Source organism: Scyliorhinus canicula, unplaced genomic scaffold (genome assembly GCF_902713615.1).
Source record: "Scyliorhinus canicula unplaced genomic scaffold, sScyCan1.1, whole genome shotgun sequence".
NCBI classification, from domain to species: Eukaryota; Metazoa; Chordata; class Chondrichthyes; order Carcharhiniformes; family Scyliorhinidae; genus Scyliorhinus; species Scyliorhinus canicula.
This window is the reverse complement of record NW_024055870.1, coordinates 313464-335301: the sequence shown is the minus strand read 5'-3', so window position 1 is coordinate 335301 and position 21838 is coordinate 313464. Positions and strand designations below refer to the sequence as shown.

The 21838-nt window shown below is 47.4% G+C and overlaps 1 long non-coding RNA gene across 1 annotated transcript in view; it reads right to left on the bottom strand.

The window, feature by feature from the left end:
- Positions 1-6160: 6160 nt before the first annotated feature.
- LOC119961241 overlaps positions 6161-21838 on the bottom strand; it is a 39156-nt gene continuing 23478 nt past the window's right edge. The window contains exon 3 of the long non-coding RNA XR_005459624.1: positions 6161-6445. This is a non-coding gene — a long non-coding RNA (uncharacterized LOC119961241). The remainder of the gene's footprint in view (positions 6446-21838) is intronic.

Sequence of the window (21838 nt, the reverse complement as noted above, 5' to 3'; positions counted from 1 at the left end):
ACCATGGCTCATTTTCCTTTCACTGTGACGGATCCCAGACTGAATAATGCGTCCTGCCTGTGACTACACGGTACCATGACTAATTCTGCTCCCCAGTTACCAGACCCTACCCTGACTAATTATCCACTATGGTGGTTAATGCCCCCTCCCTGTGAACAGCCCCGACCGTAGTTAATTCCTCCTGCCTGTGAACTTACCATCCCATGACTAATTCCCATCCACTGTGATAAGCCCCTGCACTGACTAATTCTCATTTCCCTTTGAACAGCTCCTACCCTGGCGAATTCCCCTGCCAGTGAACAGCCGCTACCCTGACTAAGTCCCCTGCCAGTGAACAGCCCCTACCCTGCCTAATGTCCCTGCCAGTGAACAGCCCCTACCCTGACTAACTCCCCTGCCAGTGAACAGCCCCTACTCTGACTAATTACCCTGGCAGTGAACAGCCCATACCCTGACTAATTCCCCTCCCTGTGAACAGCACCTACCCTGACTAATGTCCCTGCCAGAGAACAGCCCCCAGCATGACTAATTCCCCTGCCAGTGAGCAGACCTTACCCTGACTAATTTCCCTCCCTGTGAACAGCCCTACACTGAGTAATTCCCCTCCCTGTGAACAGCCCCTACCCTGACTAATTTCCTTCCCTGTGAACAGCCCTACACTGACTAGTTCCCCTGCCAGTGAACAGCCCCTACCCTGACTAATTCCCCTGCCAGTGAACAGCCCCTACCCTGACTAATGCCCCTGCCAGTGAACAGCCCCTACCCTGACTAATTCCCCTGCCAGCGAACAACCCCTACCCTGACTGATTTCCCTCCCTTTGAACAGCCCCTACCCTGACTAATTCCCCTGCCTGTGAACAGCCCCTACCCTGACTAATTCCCCGCCTGTGAACAGCCCCTACCCTGACTAATGCCCCTGCCAGTGAACAGCCCCTACCCTGACTAATTTCCCTGCCAGTGAACAGTCCCTACCCTGACTAATTCCCCTGCCACTGAACAGCCCCTCCCCTGACTAATTCGCCTACCAGTGAACAGACCCTACCCGACTCATTCCCATTTTTGTGAGCAACACTGACACTGACGAATTCCACCCACATCTTTGAACCCCTACAAGTATAGCAGTTCTACGATTTTCAGGCGTTGTTAACTTCTTAGTCAAATTCATACCTTTTCTAGTCAACCAGAACAACAGGTCTTAGAAACTCGATCATAAAATCCACCTCTTTTCAATGGACAGGTGAGCATTAAACAGAGTCGCTTGATTGAAAATCCCAATTAACAGCTGCACCTTTCTGAGCAGCTTTCGATCCAAATAGGAAGACGAAAATTTGACTGATGCGAGTCAGGACAGAATAGGAGCAGTAATGTTGCAAAAAGGCGATAGTTTGTCTTGCGTTTCTGTTGCAAATGCATCTCGTGCGATGACACCAACAGAATGTCGATACTCAAATTGCAAAATACTGCCTTTAACTACTTACTGGCGTATTTGCCCACTCGCTGGTGAGGTCCTCTCGTTTTGGAATGGGATAGTTTTCCCTCATGATGTTCTTGTTGAGATCCTTGGGGTCTATACGTATCCGGAGATCACCTGACGGTATCTTCACAGAAACGCTGGAACTGACTCAGTCAGTCGGTTCAGTGACTCTTGAAATTATTCCTTTTTGTTTCAGCCTTCCCAATTCTAGTTTAAATATTTATCTTAGAGGAACAGAAGTTCTCCGAGGAGAATGCACCAAAGGTTTTTCATCTGTCCTGAACAAGATCGTCTACTTGAATGGAAGTGTACCCGTGTCTTTAAATACATCTGCACTCAAAATCTGTGAATCTATGACAAAATGGTCTCTTTCGAAAGGAGGAATCATTTTCAAGCCTCCTATTAATGGAGAAAATGGGTGAAATGGTCCTTGGTTAATGTCATACATTGTTTTAATGATCTTTGTTTTATTATGGAGACTGTTTAAATGTTCCCTGTTTATTGTTGGACATTGTTTTAATAATGTCAAACATAAATCTTTGTTTTTTTGTGTGAACACTGTTCAAATCATCTCTATTTAATATAAGAAACTGGTTAAATGGCCATTTTTGCGGGGAGAACACTTTAAAATCGGCTCTTTAACGCCGGAACCTTTTTAAATAATCTGTGTTGACTCGAGGTCACTATTTAAATGTTCTCCGTTTAAAATAGATGATGATGCGGTTATGCCGGTGTTGGACTGGGGTGAGCACAGTAAGATGTCTTACAACACCAGGTTAAAGTCCAACAGGTTTGATTCAAACACGAGCTTTCGGAGCGCAGCTCCTTTCTCAGGTGAATGGCGAGGTATGTTCCAGAAACCTGTTGGCATATTGAGGTGCAAGTTTGGTCCCCATGCCTGTTCCATGCATCTGGGTGAAGAATTTGTTGTCAAAGGTGAAGATGTTGTGATCTAGAATGAAGCGGATGAGTTGCAGAATTGTGTCTGGAGATTGGCAGTTGTCGGTGTTGAGGACTGAGGCTGTTGCAGCAATGCCGTCGTCATGGGGGATGCTGGTGTAGAGTGCCGAGACATCCATTGTGACGAGGAATGTTCCTGGTTCAACTGGTTCATGGGTGCTGACTTTCTGTAGGAAGTCTGTCATGTCGCGACGGAAGCTGGGTGTACCTTGTACGATGAGTTTCAAGATGTCCTTGATGTGGCCAGGGAAGGTTCTCACACAGGGTCCCATTGCCTGAAACGATAGGACGGCCTGGTGTGTTGGCCTTGTGTATTTTCGGGAGGCAGTAGAGATCTCCAATGCGGGTATTACGTGGGATGAGAGCACGTAGGGTGCTCTGAAGGTCTGGATCCAAGGTCCTGATCAGTCTGTTGAGTTGGCGGATATGTTCCTTGGTTGGATCTGCGTGTTCCTGGTTGTTGAGTTGTCGGTAAACTTCTTTGCAGTAGTCCGTTCTATTCAGTATAACGGTGGCCTCTCCTTTGTCTGCTGGTTTGATGTCGATGTTGCGGTTGGTTTTGAGAGCACGGATGTCGTTGTGTTGTACTTGGGTGACGTTCGGGGCTGCCTTGTGAATGCGACTGATGAATCTGGCATTGACACGACTTCTGGCGGCTTGAGCATACATGTCGAGTCTAGGGCAGCGGCCTTCCGGAAGGGTCCAATTCGGTTGCTGCACCGCAGATCTCGCAGTCTGCTGTTCTGGTTCATTGGTCGTCTCCTTGGATTCGCTGTCGGCCTCTTGGGGTCTGTGGAAGTATTCCCGGAGCCTCATTCGCCTGATGCATTCCTCCGTGTCTGCCGCGAGAGTGATGGGGTCCATTTTGGTGGTGGTGCAGAAATTGAGCCCTCTGCTGAGGAACATAGAACAGTACAGCACAGAACAGGCCCTTCGGCCCTCGATGTTGTGCCGAGCAATGATCACCCTACTTAAACCCACGTAACCCGTATACCCGTAACCCAACAATCCCCCCATTAACCTTACACTACGGGCAATTTAGCATGGCCAATCCACCTAACCCGCACATCTTTGGACTGTGGGAGGAAACCGGAGCACCCGGAGGAAACCAACGCACACACGGGGAGGACGTGCAGACTCCACACAGACAGTGACCCAGCCGGGAATCGAACCTGGGACCCTGGAGCTGTGAAGCATTGACGCTAACCACCATGCTACCGTGAGTACCGTGAGGACTTCGATTTCGCCTGGTTGAAGGGTGTAGTCCGACAAGTTGACAATAGGTTTCCCTGTATTGTTTTCGTGTGATACTGGGGGAGGCTTGGTTGCTGCTGGTGGTGATGCCGAGTTTCTCAAGATTCCTGTTCTTGGTGTGCATATAGGTGGCATTGTATCGTTGTCTCACCTGTTTGGCGGTGTTACGCAGCTGGTCTGCTGTGTCCTGAGCGCAATTTGAGAATATGGCCTCTATCTTGGTTTCCAGGTTGCGTCGACTACTGTAGAGCTGGTGTACGAGATGTTTGAGGAGTGTGACAGAGGTGCGGCGTTTAATATAGGTCCAGGACACTATTTTGGTTCTCTCTGTTGAGTGAAGGACACGTTTTCAATAATTTATTCTCAATGTAGGACTATATTTATATAGACGCAGTTTAATGTCGGAAACGGTTTAATTGGAGTATTTCATGTGTGACAATGTTTAAATGACCTCACATTGTTTAAGTAGTTTGTATTTAATAACGTACACGGCTTGAATAGTCTCTGTTAAATTCAGGACACTGATTAAATAAACTATTTTTAAAACGTATGTTGGACATTCATTCAAAAGTTTTTTTTAAATTTCTTCATGGGATGTGGAAGTCACAGTCTGTCCCAGAATTTTCAGCCAATCCGAAATGTTGGGACAGTTAAGAGTTAACAACATTGCTGTGGGTCTGAGGTCACATGTGTGCCGGACCAGGAAAATACGGCAGATTTCATCCCGAAAGGACAGTTGTGAACCAGATGGGTTTTTACAATAGGCAATGAATTCCAGTTTCACCATCTGCCATGGTGGGTCTTGAACCTGCGTCCCTGGAGCATTACTTATGGTATCTGAGTCTTTGGTGAACCAGTCCAATGAAAATACCACTGCGCCACCGCCTCCCCTCTTCACCTATCCCTGATACCTGCTGTCACTAAGCGAATGTCGTCCCCATTCTCCCTTTGCCTTCCGCACCCAGTGACAGTCATTCCCAGCTCTCCCAATCCTTTCTAAACACACTGAAAATCTTCCTTCGCCCCTCATTCCCTCCCCACCCATTTAAATAATTGAATTTCCCTTGACTCCTGTCATCACCCCTTTCATGTCCACTGAAACGTTTCCCAGCACCAGCTGAGCTCGCTGGAAATTTCCCTCTCTATTATTCTCCCTCCGACAGTTCAAAATATGCTGTAGTTTTATTAATCCATCTGTGACGGATAAAACCTCCTCCCCTCCAGAGGGAATATCGTTCCGTCCGCTAAAACCTTTCCCAGTCCTCTTATCCCATTTGCGGTAACCTCCAAACCAGCATGATGTCCTGAACCCCTCCATGGCGCTCTGCAACCCTTCACGGTGTCTTGAACCCCTCCATGGCGACTAGAAATCCTTCACGGTGCCCAGAAACCCTCTATGGCGACGAGAGGCCCGTCACGGTGCCCTAAACCCCTCCATGGTGCCAAGAGACATTTCACCGTGCCCTAAAACCCCTCCATGGCGCAACGAAACCCTTCACGGTGTCCTGAACCCCTTCAAGGCGCCAAGAAACCACGGTGCCCTGAACCCCTCCATGGCGCCTACAAACCATGCACGGTGTCTTCATGAAATCTAGAAACGCATAGCGGTGTTCTCAAACCCTACGTGACACCTAGAAACTGGTAAAGGTGGTATGAAACACTCCATGGCTTCGAGGAACCCTTCACGGTGTCCTGAACTCCTGCATCGCGCCTCGAGTTTCGTAACAGTGTCCTAAATCCCTCCATGCCATCTAGAAGCACTTCACGGGGACCTGAACCCCTTCATAGCGGCCTGATACTGTTCACGGCGACTCGAAACCGCTAACGGTGCCCAGAAACATTTTGTGGTGTCCTGAAAACATCCGGGGTGCCCTGAAAAATTTAACAAATCTTAGCACCAACTGAACAGGGGCTAGTTTAGCTCACTGGGCTAAATCGCTGGCTTTTAAAGCAGAGCAAGCAGGCCAGCAGCAATGTTAGATTCCCGTAACATCCTCCCCGAACAGGCGCCGGGATGTGGCGACTAGGGGCTTTTCACAGTAACTTCATTGAAGCCTACTCGTGACAATAAGCGATTTTTCATTTCACTTTCTCCACACTCTGCTCTCCTGCACCATCCCGTGAATTACGTTCTCAGCCTCTGAATCACTTTACCATCCTCTTACTCACCCATTAAATCCCTTCCCTATGTTCGGATTCAATTGCCAAGCTACATGAACATTTGCACGATAAATTTCTATCACTTCCAGACCCCGAGCTCGTTCACCATAACCCAGTATTAATGAGACATCCTTACATGTAAATGGTCAGACAGCTGATATTGTGGAGCTCCTATCTTATCTCAAACCATTTCCACTGACGTCCCCGTGCCTTTATCTGGTATGTACACATCTGTGCCGAGCCTCAATTTAACCCGGACACATTCGCTACAGACAGTCCGATCCTTAGGGTGAACAAGATATGAAGCAGTGATCAGTGAAATAAATGTATTGCTGCTTTTAGGCCATTATCCAGACAGGAGTAATACAAAGTCAAGTGTTAGTGGAGTGAAGTAACCAATTAGCCTGTTTTCCAGGAAAGAAGCTTCTATTCAGTGAGAAAATGGAGATGTCGGGTTGATGGTCGTCCCTCACTGGATCATTCATCTTCACCTTCAATAAGATTTTGACCCATCATCGTTTCGGGAAGGGAGATCGTCAGGTGCCATCTCCTCAGTGATTGGCATGGAGAAACACCCAACCTCTTGATCACTAACCACTAAAAGTAAAAGAAAAGATGATCAAGGAATTATTTACGGATTTTTCAGCCTGATGAAGAACAATGAGAAAACGTAAAGTAGCATCTGTCAGCGTGACTGGGACAAACTTGGCACAGCGCAGCAACATTAAGTTTGTTTTATATAATATTCCACAGTTTACAGCCTCCCACTCCAAGGCTGGAATAAACTCACTTTGTCGCGCCACCTCCTTTCTGTACAAACTCATCCCTCCACCTCCTGGTATGTACCATCTAACTTCTTCCCTTCACCAGGTCTGTATAAACTCGCTCCCTCTGTTAATTCCTGATGCTTTGTTGCCAGTCTGGACTCAATACAATCTGAGATGGATTAGCAGGTATCAATTATTGTTTTATTTCCACCATCTTGCAAGGCTGACTCACTCGTGGAACATTAGAACACACACAGCTGTCTTCTAAAGTTCCCAAACGTTAGTGAGAGCTAAGCCAAAGAAATCACAGCACATATTGATTGAATCACATCGGGATTCGCATACAAGCTTCCCATAGGCCAATGTATACACCTTCTGACCTGGCCATATATCCGGATTGGCTCACTTCGCTTTTTCCCAATCCTGGCCTTTTGTTACACAGCATATTTTTCAACATTCTCTCCACGAGGCAAAGCTCCCCTCCCCCTTCCTAGCCATGCTGTGCTCATCCCTTTGTTCTCTACCTGTGAACTCATTACCCTCAGGGTCCTACTGTCCATCATATTCGTTTGTTCACTTCCTCATTCCCTCCTTTTATCATTTCATGATAACCCATCGGTCCAAGCTGTAGCTATGGTCCCTCAGATAAGAAAACTCGTTGCTGCATTTCTAAATTCTATTGCAGCACCCCATCGTCCGCTGCACCATTGTGAATCGTAACAGCCAAGACTCTCGGGCGGCTATCTGTTCCAGCGCACCGTACATTTCACCCATCACGCATTTAAGGATGGCCAGGCCCACAAATAACTGAACCTGCCCAGGTTCCAACTTGTGGTGCAGTACCCACGCAGAGGGGCAGGGGGCTGTGGTAGGGACTAGAGTCCCGATAGCAATTTGGCGGGGAAATGGGGGTGACATAACATTGGTCGTTGTTCCATTGAAAAATAGTATCCTCACTCCGTGTACATGGTAGAATCACAATCCGTATATTGGTGGAGTAGGGATTCCCCAGTAGCTCAGTTCATCCAGCTTCGGAACACACATTCTGGTCTCCTAGCAATGCATAAAGCCCAAGTCCAAACAGTGATATGAGAGACATTCACCCAGCCACAAAGGAGCTGGAGGCCTGACGTCAGCGGGACACAAGTGGCATTGTAACAGGCACACTGACCGGATGTCAGGGTTATGCGACACTTTGGATCAGTACAAGTGGAGAACAGACATGTTATATTCATTTGCATCTCTACCAGCAAACAGCCGTACCCCTCACTGCTGAAACAATTCTCGCACGACCGGAAATCTCTTTTGGGAGTTAAGGGGCTAGGTATATACGCCCTCCACCGCTGCAGCCTATCATACTGTGAGTGGGAATTATCCCGATGGAGGGGAAGTCAAATAGCTGGTGGGGCCGAACCCGGATCACAAGGAAGCGTAACTTGCTCGGGCGGTGGCTCGGAACTCTGACACTGAGCCACCGTATGGTGAGTTCCCCAAAGCGTTAAGACGGAAAATAACCTAGACACCAATGCGGAGTTTGGGTAGCAGACAACCGGCTCCTGGCCATACATACAGTGATAGATTTATGGGCAGCACGGTAGCATGGTGGTTAGCATAAATGCTTCACAGCTCCAGGGTCCCAGGATCGGTTCCCGGCTGGATCACTGTCTGTGCGGAGTCTGCACGTCCTCCCTGTGTGTGCGTGGGTTTCCTCCGGGTGCTCCGGTTTCCTCCCACAGTCCAAAGATGTGCGGGTTAGGTGGATTGGCCATGCTAAATTGCCCGTAGTGTCCTAAAAAGTAAGGTTAAGGGGGAGTTGTTGGGTTACGGGTATAGGGTGGATACGTGGGTTTGAGTGCGGTGATCATTGCTCGGCACAACATCGAGGGCCGAAGGGCCTGTTCTCTGCTGTACTGTTCTAAATCTAAATCTAAATTGCCCGTAGTGTCCTATAAGTAAGGTTAGGAGGGGGGGGGGGTTGCTGGGTTACGGGTATAGGGTGGATACATGGGTTTGAGTAGGGTGATGATTGCTCGGCACAACATCGAGGGCCGAAGGGCCTGTTCTTGCTGTACTGTTCTAAATTTGGTGGAAGAGATTCATGCTGCCCAGGTTTCCTTCGTTCTGGGTCCGAAGTGAAGTAAGCATACCTCCTGATAACCTGCGTTCTGGTCGTACCTCCCTTCCTACTCCTCCCGTCGTCTTGCTATTCCTCCTCTTTCCCCTACAATCTTTTCCTACCCCCTCCCCCACCCAAGACGGTCTGATTTGACCTTTATGGCACCGGTCTTATCACATCCAAAAGCAAATGTACATTTACTCCAAAATAAGGCAATGTCCATGCAATGTTCCCGTCCCAACGCCAGGACTGATATAAGTGTTTCATGAGCCCTTCATTGTCCTTTAACTTGATAACCTTCCATGAGTCGATACTGTGCCCTCGTACAAGGGGGCATCGGAGAACATCACCTCTGCATAAGTGAAATGTCCTTGTAGTTTGGTCGGGATTACAGGACTGATGGTGTTCCAAGTGAGGCGAAGCCGAAGACAGCACAATCCGTCATGCTCCACTCCTGTAAAACAGCGCTGGCGAAAGGAGGCAGGTTAGTGACTGACCATTGTGTAGTGTTGGAAATGGACGCAAGCTCTCAACCCCTCCAGTTTAACTGCAGTGGGGGTGGTAAGGAGAACTTGGAAGGTCTCCGTTCACTGTGGCTCCAATCCCTTCCGAGTCCAGTTCTTAACCATGACATAACTACCAGGCTGCACTGAAAGCGAGCAATGTAATGGGGACAGTGACAGGTGAGCCGCTCGAACCTGGCTATGGAGTTCCTCGAGGGCGTTAGTGAGGCCTAGAACATAGTTTTTCCTTTCTTTAGTCAGATGGTGAAACTGGACCAATCTGGGAACAGGCAAGTTCCAAGGTGTTCTAATGGGCCTGCCGTAAAAGGTCTCAGCAGGAGAGAGCCAGGCCGATCCTGCAGGTGTGACCCACAGCTGAAAGAGGGCAACGGGGAGCAACTTAAGCCATGTCAGTCCCGTGTCCGCTCTTAATTTAGCCAATTTAGTTTTGAGGGTCTGATTGTGTCTCTCAACCATCCCGGCAGCCTGCGGTCTGTACGCACAGTGTAACTGCTGGCGAATGCCCAACTGGGAGCAGAACTCCTTGTTAATCAGTCCAATAAAATGAGGCCCATTATCAGAACTTAACTGAGCCGGTATTCCGTACATAACACCTTATCATATTTTTAGATCCTCTGGCTCTCCGTCCTCTTCCGTCTGGAGTGATGGTCACCAGCAACGAGATGTCATCTTTGGTGAATAATGATGGGCTAAGCCTATCGGCAGCATCCGAGCCATAGCCAGCGTACAACACATATTAAGGCATCCAATGATTTGAAGTATACAATTATAATAAGAAGTATTATCAATCCATGCATCAGGTAAAACCCCGTGACGGAGCTATGAGAGAACTCTCAACTGAATCCAACAAGATAGATAGCCATCCTCAATGCTACCGTGTTGCCCTTAGGATTTATATCCTTCTTATAGTTGTACTGACTAGCAACTATCCCTCAGCCTTGTCATTCTATGTACATGTCATGATTTGTAAACTGCGCAGGGACATCAATGGTAAATGTATCCATCTCGCAGACCAGTGATGTGCTTTCCTCAAGTCCAATCACCGTTAACCATAGCTGGCGCCGCTCAGGAAGGTAATACAATAGCCATTTCCGGTTGTTCCACTACCTCCAAGGCATCTGACTACCTTGGGGTAGCAGCACCGTAAAAAGCTTCCTCAGGTCCCTTAGAAGCAGCACACAACTCTGTCCATCAGCGACCAAAAGGTCCTTATCCTTCACTGGGGTTTCTTGTTTGTAGGAAGCGTTTTCCGTTTACCATAGTAATGGTAAATTTTGATATCATGCATGCACTGATTATCTTGCTTTATTAATAGCAGGAGCTTCAACCAATCTTGGTTCTATTCCTGACTTCCTGACTCTGACGTCGAACATTGTGCTGCACCATGTTGCCTGCCAGCCCTGGCTTACTTGAGATAATAGCTCAGTTTTCTTCAAACCCCTGTTGCCTGCTATCATTTTACTTACAGCATGGAGTGTATACTTGTCATTATTCGTTTTTTGTTAAACAGCACTCACACACTTGGGACGGTTAACTTTTTGTGGTTCCAACCCAATTGAATTTATACTTAACAGTCCCTAACAACTTACAGGACATTTAATCTGTAATAACTGTTATACTCTACAATGCTATATTGGTTGCTGCATTGGTTACAATTCCCCTCGCGGCAGTAAGCTGCCAATATTCTTAGACTATTGTCATTTACAATACGGGGGTTCATCGTCAGTCGCTGCTGTCTGCCGAGACCCTTAATAACTCCACCGCGTAATACAGCCTTCCTGGAGACTACAGATCACCCATCAGCTAACGTCCCGTTAGAGACGTCTGACCGGAAGTTTGAGTATTCAGTAATTATTTGATATTTTGATTTGTTGCTAACCGGTAAGGTTTTTCTTCCGGGCTCTATCATTTAATTCCCTCAAACATTTAGCCAATTGTATCATTAGTTTTTTTCCATACTGTCTGAAACATTCTTCTGCAGAGTGTTGTTCAGGTTCGTCATCTGTATTATTGTTGCTTCATCTGAAACTGAAATAAACAGGTCAAAGGCGGAGAGGGCCCTATTTCTTGATTTGAATATTTCTATCCTTGCTTGGATATTCCAGAAGTACCAACTCCAGGACTTCCGGATTTCCATTGCCACCATTCCTCTTTTTCTAACTCAGTGATTCAATCAGGTCGAAACTTTCCCTGATACATTTTGGATATTGCTATTGCGTCTACTTCAATGTTTTTAATTCTGATTGTGACAGGATAAGTTGCGAACATAATATTTCCACTGTCTCATCTGTCCTATTGATGCTGCTAACAGGTTTCAGTTCACAGGCATACTGACACCCAGACCCAAACATTAATTTATCCCTTGTCTGAGCGAATTGTGGATATGATCTATCCTATGGCACGGCATCATTGCAGTGATACAGTCTCTAACACTGTTAGGCTCATTTTACGTCCCCAGGTCATCCCAACAGCATAAACTGCGTACTTCCTCACGAATCAATACCCCAACACTGTCACTTGTCCACACGCTTGCACAGCATTTTAGAGTCGCATTTTTGTCGGCCAAATTTCCCATGCAGTAATTGCACGTTTTCATTCATCTACCATCCCACTGGCACTGACACTTCTTGGATTCAAAATCCACCCTGTGATCACAAACGTCAATCATTAAAGTTGACTGATATTTCACAAAACAATCATGGCAAAAATGAATGCCCCAATGCTCCCTGGGGACTGCAGCATCGCCCCATCGCTGTCTTTGCAAATGCATTATCAATTCTCCTGAATACCCAATATCTGACCGCCCCCTAGGTTTCATATGACTACTACCAGTCCACACCATCGGGCTACAGAATGCCCCACAGCCCTGACATGCTGTTTCCTGATGCTCACTGTGAAACATTTAAAACTGAGGGCCATTAATCACCGCCCTTGATCTATCATTCCATACATTTCAACCTTTACTGATTACATTCCTACGCTCATTCCCCATAGGCTGCCGATGGAGTATCACGATTCCTCTGTTATTGTTCAATTTGATCAGATGTTTAAATTCTGACACAATTTATTTTGCTCCAATCGCCATGGTACTCTAATACAATTTTATGTTCACCCAATTTTTTTATGATTTTGTCTTTACCTTTCACAGCCTCGCTGATTACGTTTCCTCTGGTTTTATTCGGCAGTTTCACCCACGCTTCCTCTCTGTCATCAATTGGTTTTAATATCCTATTTTTTCCCGCGCACTCTTAATTTTATTAAATCTTTCCCTGTCATCATCTTCTTAATTCCTGATATTGCAAGTAATTTTCCTAATCTAACTTCAGGACTAACGTTTCTATTGCCTGATACTCCCTCTATAATGTAAGCTCCTTCTGCAATGTAATCCAAAAAGAGGGAAAACAAATCCATAACCTTTGCTGTTTGAAAATCCCCGATCAGTAAATTTGAGGTGTAGTGAGTTTCCAGAGAAAATACTGAAATCTCAATAAATTTGGAACACACCGAACAAACAAAGGAGCACATGGTGGACACCGAGTGCCGAGTCTTCACATTTCAATTTAGATTCCATTGTTCTATTATTCCATAATTAACTTTTTTGCAGCCAAGACGATGCTGAGTTGCAACTAATCATTTTTAAATCCCAATTTATGCATTTTGATTTCGCTTTTTCTTTTCTCCCTGAGAATTATGTTCTAATTAACTCCCGCAATATTAATCATTATTACTGATTTTCTGAAGAACTTTCAAATACTTACCCCGTTTTAAATCTCACTTTAAAACCTCGTAATTCAACTGCGTTTTGCAAAACACAACATTTTAAAAAAAACTAAGAATGCACGAATTGTTATTAAACGGACTCATTCATTCATTGGAGATCTCCATTCAACCAAAAGGAAGTCAAATCCTTATACTTTCATTCATCTCAACCAACCAAACAATACAAATTGGATTTAAAAGAATTAAACCAGAATCTCTGTTTTCTCTGAGAGCTCTCCGACACGCTTCGAAACGTCCCCTTGTCTCTTGTTCCCCCTAGTGGCCATTCATCTCCCAATGCAAGTTTCACTCAAAAAAAACATATCTTCCAACAATAGATGTTAACGTAGCCAATTATATTTGTACGGAATTGAACTGTCCACCAACATTCCATCAGCGGTCTTTTACTGAACTGTTCTGCAACATCACATCAACCTGATAAAGACCATAACCGAATTAAAGTGTAATTTAATATAACCAATTTTAGACAATTCGAATTGTACGGAATTGAACTGTCCGGAAACATCTCATCAGCAGTCTTTACTGAACTGTTTCTGCGACATCCCATCAACCCGTTAAAGACCTTAACCGAATTAAAGTGTAATTCAACGTAACAAATTTTAGCCAATTCTAATTGTACGGAATTGAACTGTCCGCAAACATTTCATCAGCGTTATTTTACTGAACTGTGTCAGCGACATCACATCAACCCTTTAAAGACATTAACCGAATTAAAGTGTAATTTAGTAGAAGCAATTTTTAATTTTCTACTCACATGCAATTGACTGACCAGGCAACATTCCATAAGTCACCAACTTAATTGTTACCTCATTCCAACCCTCAGCCGTACCTGCATGGACTGAAATCAATCCTTCTAATCCACCAGACTGACTTTTAATTTCGCGAGACGATCTTGCCTGATCAAATGCGAGTGATTAGACTGTTAGCAGAATACGACAGAGAGGAAAACCGATATGGCAAGTTTTATCTACTCATATCGTGGTCCCATTTCCTTTTTCCCAGTCCGTGAGCAGTCCAGTTCTGATTTCGCAAATGAAAGGCAAGCATCTAGAGAAATCCTGGGTTTCGGCACCAAATGTTAATTCCTGATTTTTTTTGCCAGTGTGGACTCAATAAAATCTGAGCTGGATTAGCAGGTATCAATTATTGTTTTATTTCCACCATCTTGCAAGTCTGACTCACTCGTGGAACATTAGAACACACACAGCTGTCTTCTAAAGTTCCCAAAAGTTAGTGAGAGCTAAGGCAAAGAAATCACAGCACATATTGATTGGATCACATCAATATTCGCATACAAGCATCCCTTAGGCCAATGTATCCACCTTCTGACCTGGCCATATACCCTGATTGGCTCACTTCGCATTTTCCCAATCCTGGCCTCTTGTTACCCAGCATGCTTTTCACTATTATATCTATGAGGCCAGGCTCCCTTCCCCCTTCCTAGGCATGCTGTGCTTATCCCTTCGTTCTCTGTCTGTGAACTCATTATCCTCAGGTCCTACTGTCCATCATATCCGTTTGTTCACTTCCTCCTGGTCTGCACAAACCCATTCCCTCCACCTCCTGGTCTGTACAAACTCACTCCCTCCCCTGGTATGTACACACAGTCCCACCAGCTCCTGGTCTGTATTGAACTCACTCCTTCCTGCCACCTTCTGGTCTGTACAAACTCACTTCATCCCTCCACCTCCTGGCCTGTACAAGGTTAGCCCCTCCCTCCACCTCCTGGTCTGCACAAACTCACTCCCCCTCCCCTCCAGCTCCTGGTCTGTACGAACTCACTCCATCCCTCCACCTTCTGGTCCATACAAAGTCACTCCATCCCTCCACTTACTAGTGTGAACAAACGCTCTGTCTCCTTCTACCTCCTGATAGGTACAAACTCCCTCACTCCACTTCCTGTTCTGTACAAATTCACTCCCTCTCTACACTTACTGGTCTGTACAAAGATACTCCCTCCTTCCAACTCCTGGTCTGTACAAACTCACTCCGTCTCTCCACCTCCGAGTCTGTACAAAACCATTCCGTGAACCTCTTGGTCTTGCAATCAGACTCCTTCCCTCCACCTCCTGTTCTGTACGATCTCACTCCCTCCCTCCACCCACTGGCTGTGTAGAAATTCATCCTCTCCCTTCCACCCACTCCTTTTCCTGTACAGACTCACACAGCCCTGCCTCCCACACACTGTCTTCTACAGACTCAGCCCCTCAATCCGACTCACTGACCTGCACAGAATCATTTCCCTCCCACTCTATGCTGTAAACTGACCCTCGCCCCCTATTGACCTCCCGACCTCCCATTTCATGCCCTATACAGATTCTGTCTTTCCAAATATCTGATGTCTAAAGACGTCCTCCCTCAAACTTCCTGCCCAATACCCAACCAGTCCCTCATTCCTTTCCTTTACAGACTCCCACCAACCCGCTAGTCTGCGCGGATTCTTTCACTCCCTCTGTCCCACTTCCTGCCATGTTCAATCCTACTCCCTCACTCCCACTCTCCGGTCTGTTGATTTTCTCTCTGAACTGTAGTGAGGCTCTGTGTGTTGCCTCTGGATGGAGAACGCCACCCCCACTATCCAAGAACACAGAGAATAAAACATATTTTTAGAGACATGTTCGCAGCACCTAAAGAATCACACCAGTTTCAGGGATATGGGACGTTTACAACGTCCAACAATATTTGCTCCGAAAAGAGTGCGGTCAATCATTTCACAAAATATCTCACAAAAGAGAAAATTAGATGTGAAGGATGTAGAGTTTCAGTTAACGTTCGTGCAGTGCTGTTGGTGCAGAACAATGCGAGAACCCCAGCTTTACATAGAATAACCACAGCATAACCCATATGTTCCCACTCCGAGGATGAGCTTGACAAGGTAACCATTTGCTGCTTCCTCCAGAACACGACACACGCAGTGCTGAGTTCGATCATTGCAAATACCAATCCTTAAAAATGCAGCAGTCACACAGTGCTGAGCTCTGTGCAATAGACTGGAACATCAATCCAAAAGAATTCAGCGCCCCCGTAGTGCTGAGCTCCACGTACAAGACTGGGACATGTACCCATAACAATGCAGCGCTCTGGCAGTGCTGAGCTCGGTGTCTTGGAGAGGGAAATTGCGACAGCAGTGCAGCGTTCTCACATTGCTATGCTCCAGGTACTGGAATGGGACATCAACCCACACCATTGCAACACTCCCACAGTGGTGTGCTTCATGTACTGGAGTGGAAAATGAACCCACAACAGTGCAGCGTTCCAGCGGTGCTAAGCTTTATGCACTGGAGTGGTCCATGAACCCATAAATGCAGTGTTCCCGTGATGCTGAGCTCCAACCACTGGAGTGAAACATCAAGTGCTGCACTGTTTTTTCTTGATGTTTCACTCCTGTAGTTGGAGTTCAGTATCACGGGAACACTGCATTTGTGGGTTCATGGACCACTCCAGTGCATAAAGCTGAGCACCGCTGGAACGCTGCACTGTTATGGGTTCGTTTTCCACTCCAGTACATGAAGCACAGCACTGTGGGGGTGCTGCAATGGTGTGGGTTGATGTCCCACTCCAGTCCCTGGAGCATAGCAATGTGAGAGCGCTGCACTGCTGTCGCAATTGCCCTCTCCAAGACACCGAGCTCAGCACTGCCAGAGCGCTGGTATTTTTGTTTCTGCTTTATTCCTCCGTGTGATATGGGCATAGTTGGCACGACCAGCATTTGTTTTCCATCCCCTGAAGGTAGTGGTTGCTGAGGGCATTGCAAGACCATTCGAGTTGGTCTGGAGTCACGGTTGGGCCAGCGCGGCTCGGGAGATCAGTGAACCAGTTGTTTTATGAAACGAGCGACAATGGTTTCATGATTCTGAGAAGATTCAAATTCCATCGCCTGCCGTGGTATAATTGGAACTCTGGAGTTACTTTGCGTTTCTAATGAAACCAATAGACGTGTCTGTTTTTTGTGATGTCATTGGAAAATATCTTTGCCTGAATGCTGCCTTATTTGCAAGCATGGAGCCACCAGTAAAACGATACCAACACAGCTGTTCAGCCGAACAATTTAAAGTGATTATCAGCGAATCTCGCGACTGTCCCACCTGGTGTGTGCCTGTTGCTGACAACCTTTTCCGTCGTGAAGGGAGTCGTGCTTCGATTGCACATACACATACACTGACTGTAAAAACGTTCATCAAAACGTCTCTGGATTTGGATTAACTGCCTTTTTGGGAAGGGTAAGAGGACATCTGTTTTTAGAATTCCAATCTCGGTGTTTACACACAGCTAGCCATGTGCAGTTCAGGACATTGTGGACTCTCTTCATGATTGATATTTTATTTCCAGGTTATACCGCCCACCACTCTCTCCCTGGACCATTTGTGAAAATACATCACCTCACATAACTCTGTTTTAAAATCCAGCTTCCTCTTCCCTTTCCATTATGCTGCCCGATGGATATCGTTTGGCAGGTCATTGGCATTCTCCTCGATATTTGCCACATCTTGCTGGCTGTATAGGGTGAGCACCGGCACAGCTGGCTGTGCGGGGAGCACTGGCATTGTGGGCTGTGGGGGGGGGAGAGCACTGGCCGTGCTGGCTGTTGGGGGAGCACGGGCAGAGCTGACTGCGGTGGGGAGCACTGGCATTGTGGGCTGTGGGGGGAGCACTGGCCGTGCTGGCTGTGAGGAGAGCACGGGCAGAGCTGACTGCGGTGGGGAGGGCACTGGCAGTGCTGGCTGTGGGGGAGCACTGGTAGTGCTGGCTGTGCTGATGGGGACTGGCTGTGGGTGGTGTACCGGCATTGCCGGCCGTGTTGGAGCACTGCGGGAGGGGAGTACTCGTAGTGCTGGATTTGCGGGCGAGCACTGGCTGTGCTGGCATTGTAGCTGGGGTACTGGCAGTGCTGGCTGTTCGTGGAATACTGGAAGTGCTGGCTGTGTGAGGGAGCACTGGCAGTGTTGGCTGTGCGAGACGTAGCACTGGCAATGCGGGATGTGGGGGGGGGGGTCACTGGCAGGACTGACTGTGGGGGGAGCACTTGCGGTGCTCGCATTGGCATTGTCGGCTGTGGGAGGTGGATCATTGGCAGTGCTGGCTGTGGGAAGAGCACTGGCAGTGTTGGCTGTGGTGGGGAGCACTGGCACGGCTGGCTGTGGGGGCGGGGCACTGACAGCGTTCTGGGGCGGAGCACTGGCAGTGCTGGCTGAGGGGGGGAAGTACTGGCACCGCTGGCTGTGGGGGGCGGGGGAATGGCTGCGGGAGGAGAACTGGAATTGCTGGCTGTGTGTGAAGCACTGGTAGTGCTGGCTGTGGGAGGGGGAGTACCCGTAGTGCTGGGTATTGGGGCGAGATTGGCAGTGACAGTGTTTTTGAGGCACAGGCCGTGCTGGCTGTTGGTGGAGGGCTGGCAGTGCTGGCTGTGGGTGGAACACTGGCAGTGCTGGCTGTGGTTGGAACACTGGCAGTGCTGTCTGTGTGAGGGAGAACTGGCAGTATTGGCTGTGCGAGTGGTAGCACTAGCAGTGTGGGCTGTGAGTGAGCCCTGGCAGTGCGGGCTGTGGGGATAGCACTGGCATGCGGGGTGTGGGGGGGAGCACTGTCGGGACTGGCTGTGGGCGGGGGCACTGGCAGTGCTAGCTGTGGGAGGGGGAAACCTGACATTGCTGGCTGTGGGAGGGGGAGTACTCGTAGCGGTAGATGTGACAGCGAGCACTGGCAGTGCTGGCAGTGTTGCCGGAGAACTTGCAGTGCTGGCTGTCGGTGGAACACTGGCAGCGCTGGCTGTGGGTTGAACACTGGCAGTGCTGGCTGTGTGAGGGAGCACTGGCAGTGTGGGCTGTGCGAGGGGTAGCACTGGCAGTGCGGGCTGTGGGGGGAGAACTGGTAGGACTGGCTGTGGGGGAGCACAAGCGATGCTGGCTGTGGGGTGGAGAAAGCACTGTCAGTGCTGGCTGTGGGAGGGAGCACTGGCAATGTCGGCTGTCAGAGGTGGTGCACTGGCAGTGCTGGCTGTGGCGGGAGCACTGGCAGTGCTGGGAGTGGGGGACACTGACTGAGCTAGCTGTGGGGGAGCATTGAAAGTGCTGGCTGTGGGGAGGAGCACTGGCAGTGAACGCTGTGGAGGGGAGCACTGGCAGTGCTGGCTGTGTAGTGAGCACTAACAGTGCTGGCTGTGGCGGGCAGCACTGGAACATAAGAACATAAGAACTAGGAGCAGGAGTCGGGGGTCTGGCCATTCGAGCCTGCTGCACCATTCAATGAGATCGGCTGTTTCTTTTGTAGACTCTGCTAAACGTTCTGGCCGGAACAACATAACACATAATCCCTTTATTCTTCAAAAAACTATCTATCTTTACATTAAAACCATTGAATGAAGGTGACTCAACTGCTTCACTGGGCAAGGCGTCACATAGATTCACAACCCTTTGGGTGAAGAAGTTCCTCCTAAACTCAGTCCTAAATCTACTTCCCCTTATTTTGAGGCTATGCCCCCTAATTCTGCTTTCAACCGCCAATGGAAAAAACTGCCCGCATCTATCCTATCTATTCACTTCATAATTTTATATATTTCTATACGATACGCCCTCCCCCCCCCCCCCCCCCCCCCGCATCCTTCTAAATTCCAACGAGTACAGTCCCAGTCTACTCAACCACTCTTCGTAATCGAACATCTTCAGCTCTGGGATTAACCTAGTGAATCTCTTCTGCATACCCTCCAGTGCCAGTACCTCCTTCCTCAAGTAAGGAGACCAAAACTGAGCACAATACTCCAGGTCTGGCCTCACTAACACGTTATATAATTGCAGCAGAACCTCCCTCGTGATAAACTCCATCCCTCTAGCAATGAAGGACAAAAATCCATTTGCCTTCTTAATCACCTCTTGCACCTGTAAACCAACTTCCTGTTACTCATGCATGAGCACACCCAGGTCTCTCTGCATAGCAGCATGCTTTAATATTTTATCATTGAAATAATAATCCAGTTTGCTGTTATTCCTACCAAAATGGATAACCTCATATTTGTCAACATTGTATTCCATCTGCCAGACCCTAGCCCATTCACTTAACCTATCCAAATCCCTCTGCAGACTTCTGGTATCCGCTGCACTTTTCGCTTTACCACTTATCTGAGTGTCATCTGAAAATATGGACACATTGCCCTTGGTCCGCAACTCCAAATCATCTAGGTAAATTGTGAACAATTGTGGGCCGAACACGGATCCCTGAGGGACACCACTAGCTACTGATTGCCAACCAGAGAAACACCCATTAATCCCAACACTTTGCTTTCTATTAATTAACCAATCCTCTATCCATGCTGCTCTGAATACAATGTATATTTATCTGATGCAGCAACCTTTTGTGTGGCACCTTGTCAAAAGCTTTCTGAAAATCCAGGTATACCACATCCATTGGCTGCCCGTTATCTACTGCACTGGTAATGTCCTCAAAAAGTTCCACTAAATTAGTTAGGCACGACATGCCCTTTATGAACCCATGCTGCGTCTGTCCAATGGGACAATTTCTATCCAGATGCCTCGCTGTTTCTTCCTTGATGATAAAGCCAGCAAGCACTGTTGTTTGACAGCGTCAGGGTCGCATGTTCAATTCCCATCGTGGGACAGTCGGTGCCGAATCTGCACGTTATTCCCGTTTCTGCATCAGTTTCCCAGGGCTGCTCCGGTTTTCTTCCACGAGTCCTGACAGATGTGCTGTTATGTAACTTGGACATTGTGAATTCTACATCAGTACACCTGAACAGGCGCAGGAGTATGGCGACTAGGGAACTTTCACAGTACCGTCATTGCAGTTAATGTGAACAGACTTCAGACAATAATAAATAATATTATCAGCTGGTAACGACATTGAAGACTCTCTTTCTCTTTCTTTGCCAGACGATCAAAAAAGCAATCAAGCTGAATATAAGAACATAAGAACATAAGAACTAGGAGCAGGAGTAGGCCATCTGGCCCCTCGAGCCTGCTCCGCCATTCAATTAGATCATGGCTGATCTTTTGTGGACTCAGCTCCAATTTCCGGCCCGAATACCATAACCCTTAATCCCTTTATTCTTCAAAAAACGATCTATCTTTACCTTAAAAACATGTAATGACGGAGCCTCAACTGCTTCACTGGGCAAGGAATTCCATAGATTCACAACCCTTTGGGTGAAGAAGTTCCTCCTAAACTCAGTCCTAAATCTACTTCCCCTTATTTTGAGGCTATGTCCCCTAGTTCTGCTGTCACCCGCCAGTGGAAACAACCTGCCCGCATCTATCCTATCTATTCCCTTCATAATTTTAAATGTTTCTATAAGATCCCCCCTCATCCTTCTAAATTCCAACGAGTACAGTCCCAGTCTACTCAACCTCTCCTCATAATCCAACCCCTTCAGTACTGGGATTAACCTAGTGAATCTCCTCTGCACACCCTCCAGCGCCAGTACGTCCTTTCTCAAGTAAGGAGACCAAAACGGAACACAATACTCCAGGTGTGGCCGCACTAACACTACAATTGCAACATAACCTCCCTAGTCTTAAACTCCATCCCTATAGCAACGAAGGACAAAATTCCATTTGCCTTCTTAATCACCTGTTGCACTTGTAAACCAACCTTCTGTGACTCATGCACTAGCACACCCAAGTCTCTCTGAACAGCGGCACGCTTTAAAATTTTATAGTGTAAATAATAATCCCGTTTGCTGTTATTCCTACCAAAATGGATAACCTCACATTTCTCAACATTGTATTCCATCTGCCAGACCCTAGCCCATTCACTTAACCTATCCAAATCCCTCTGCACACTTCCAGTATCCTCT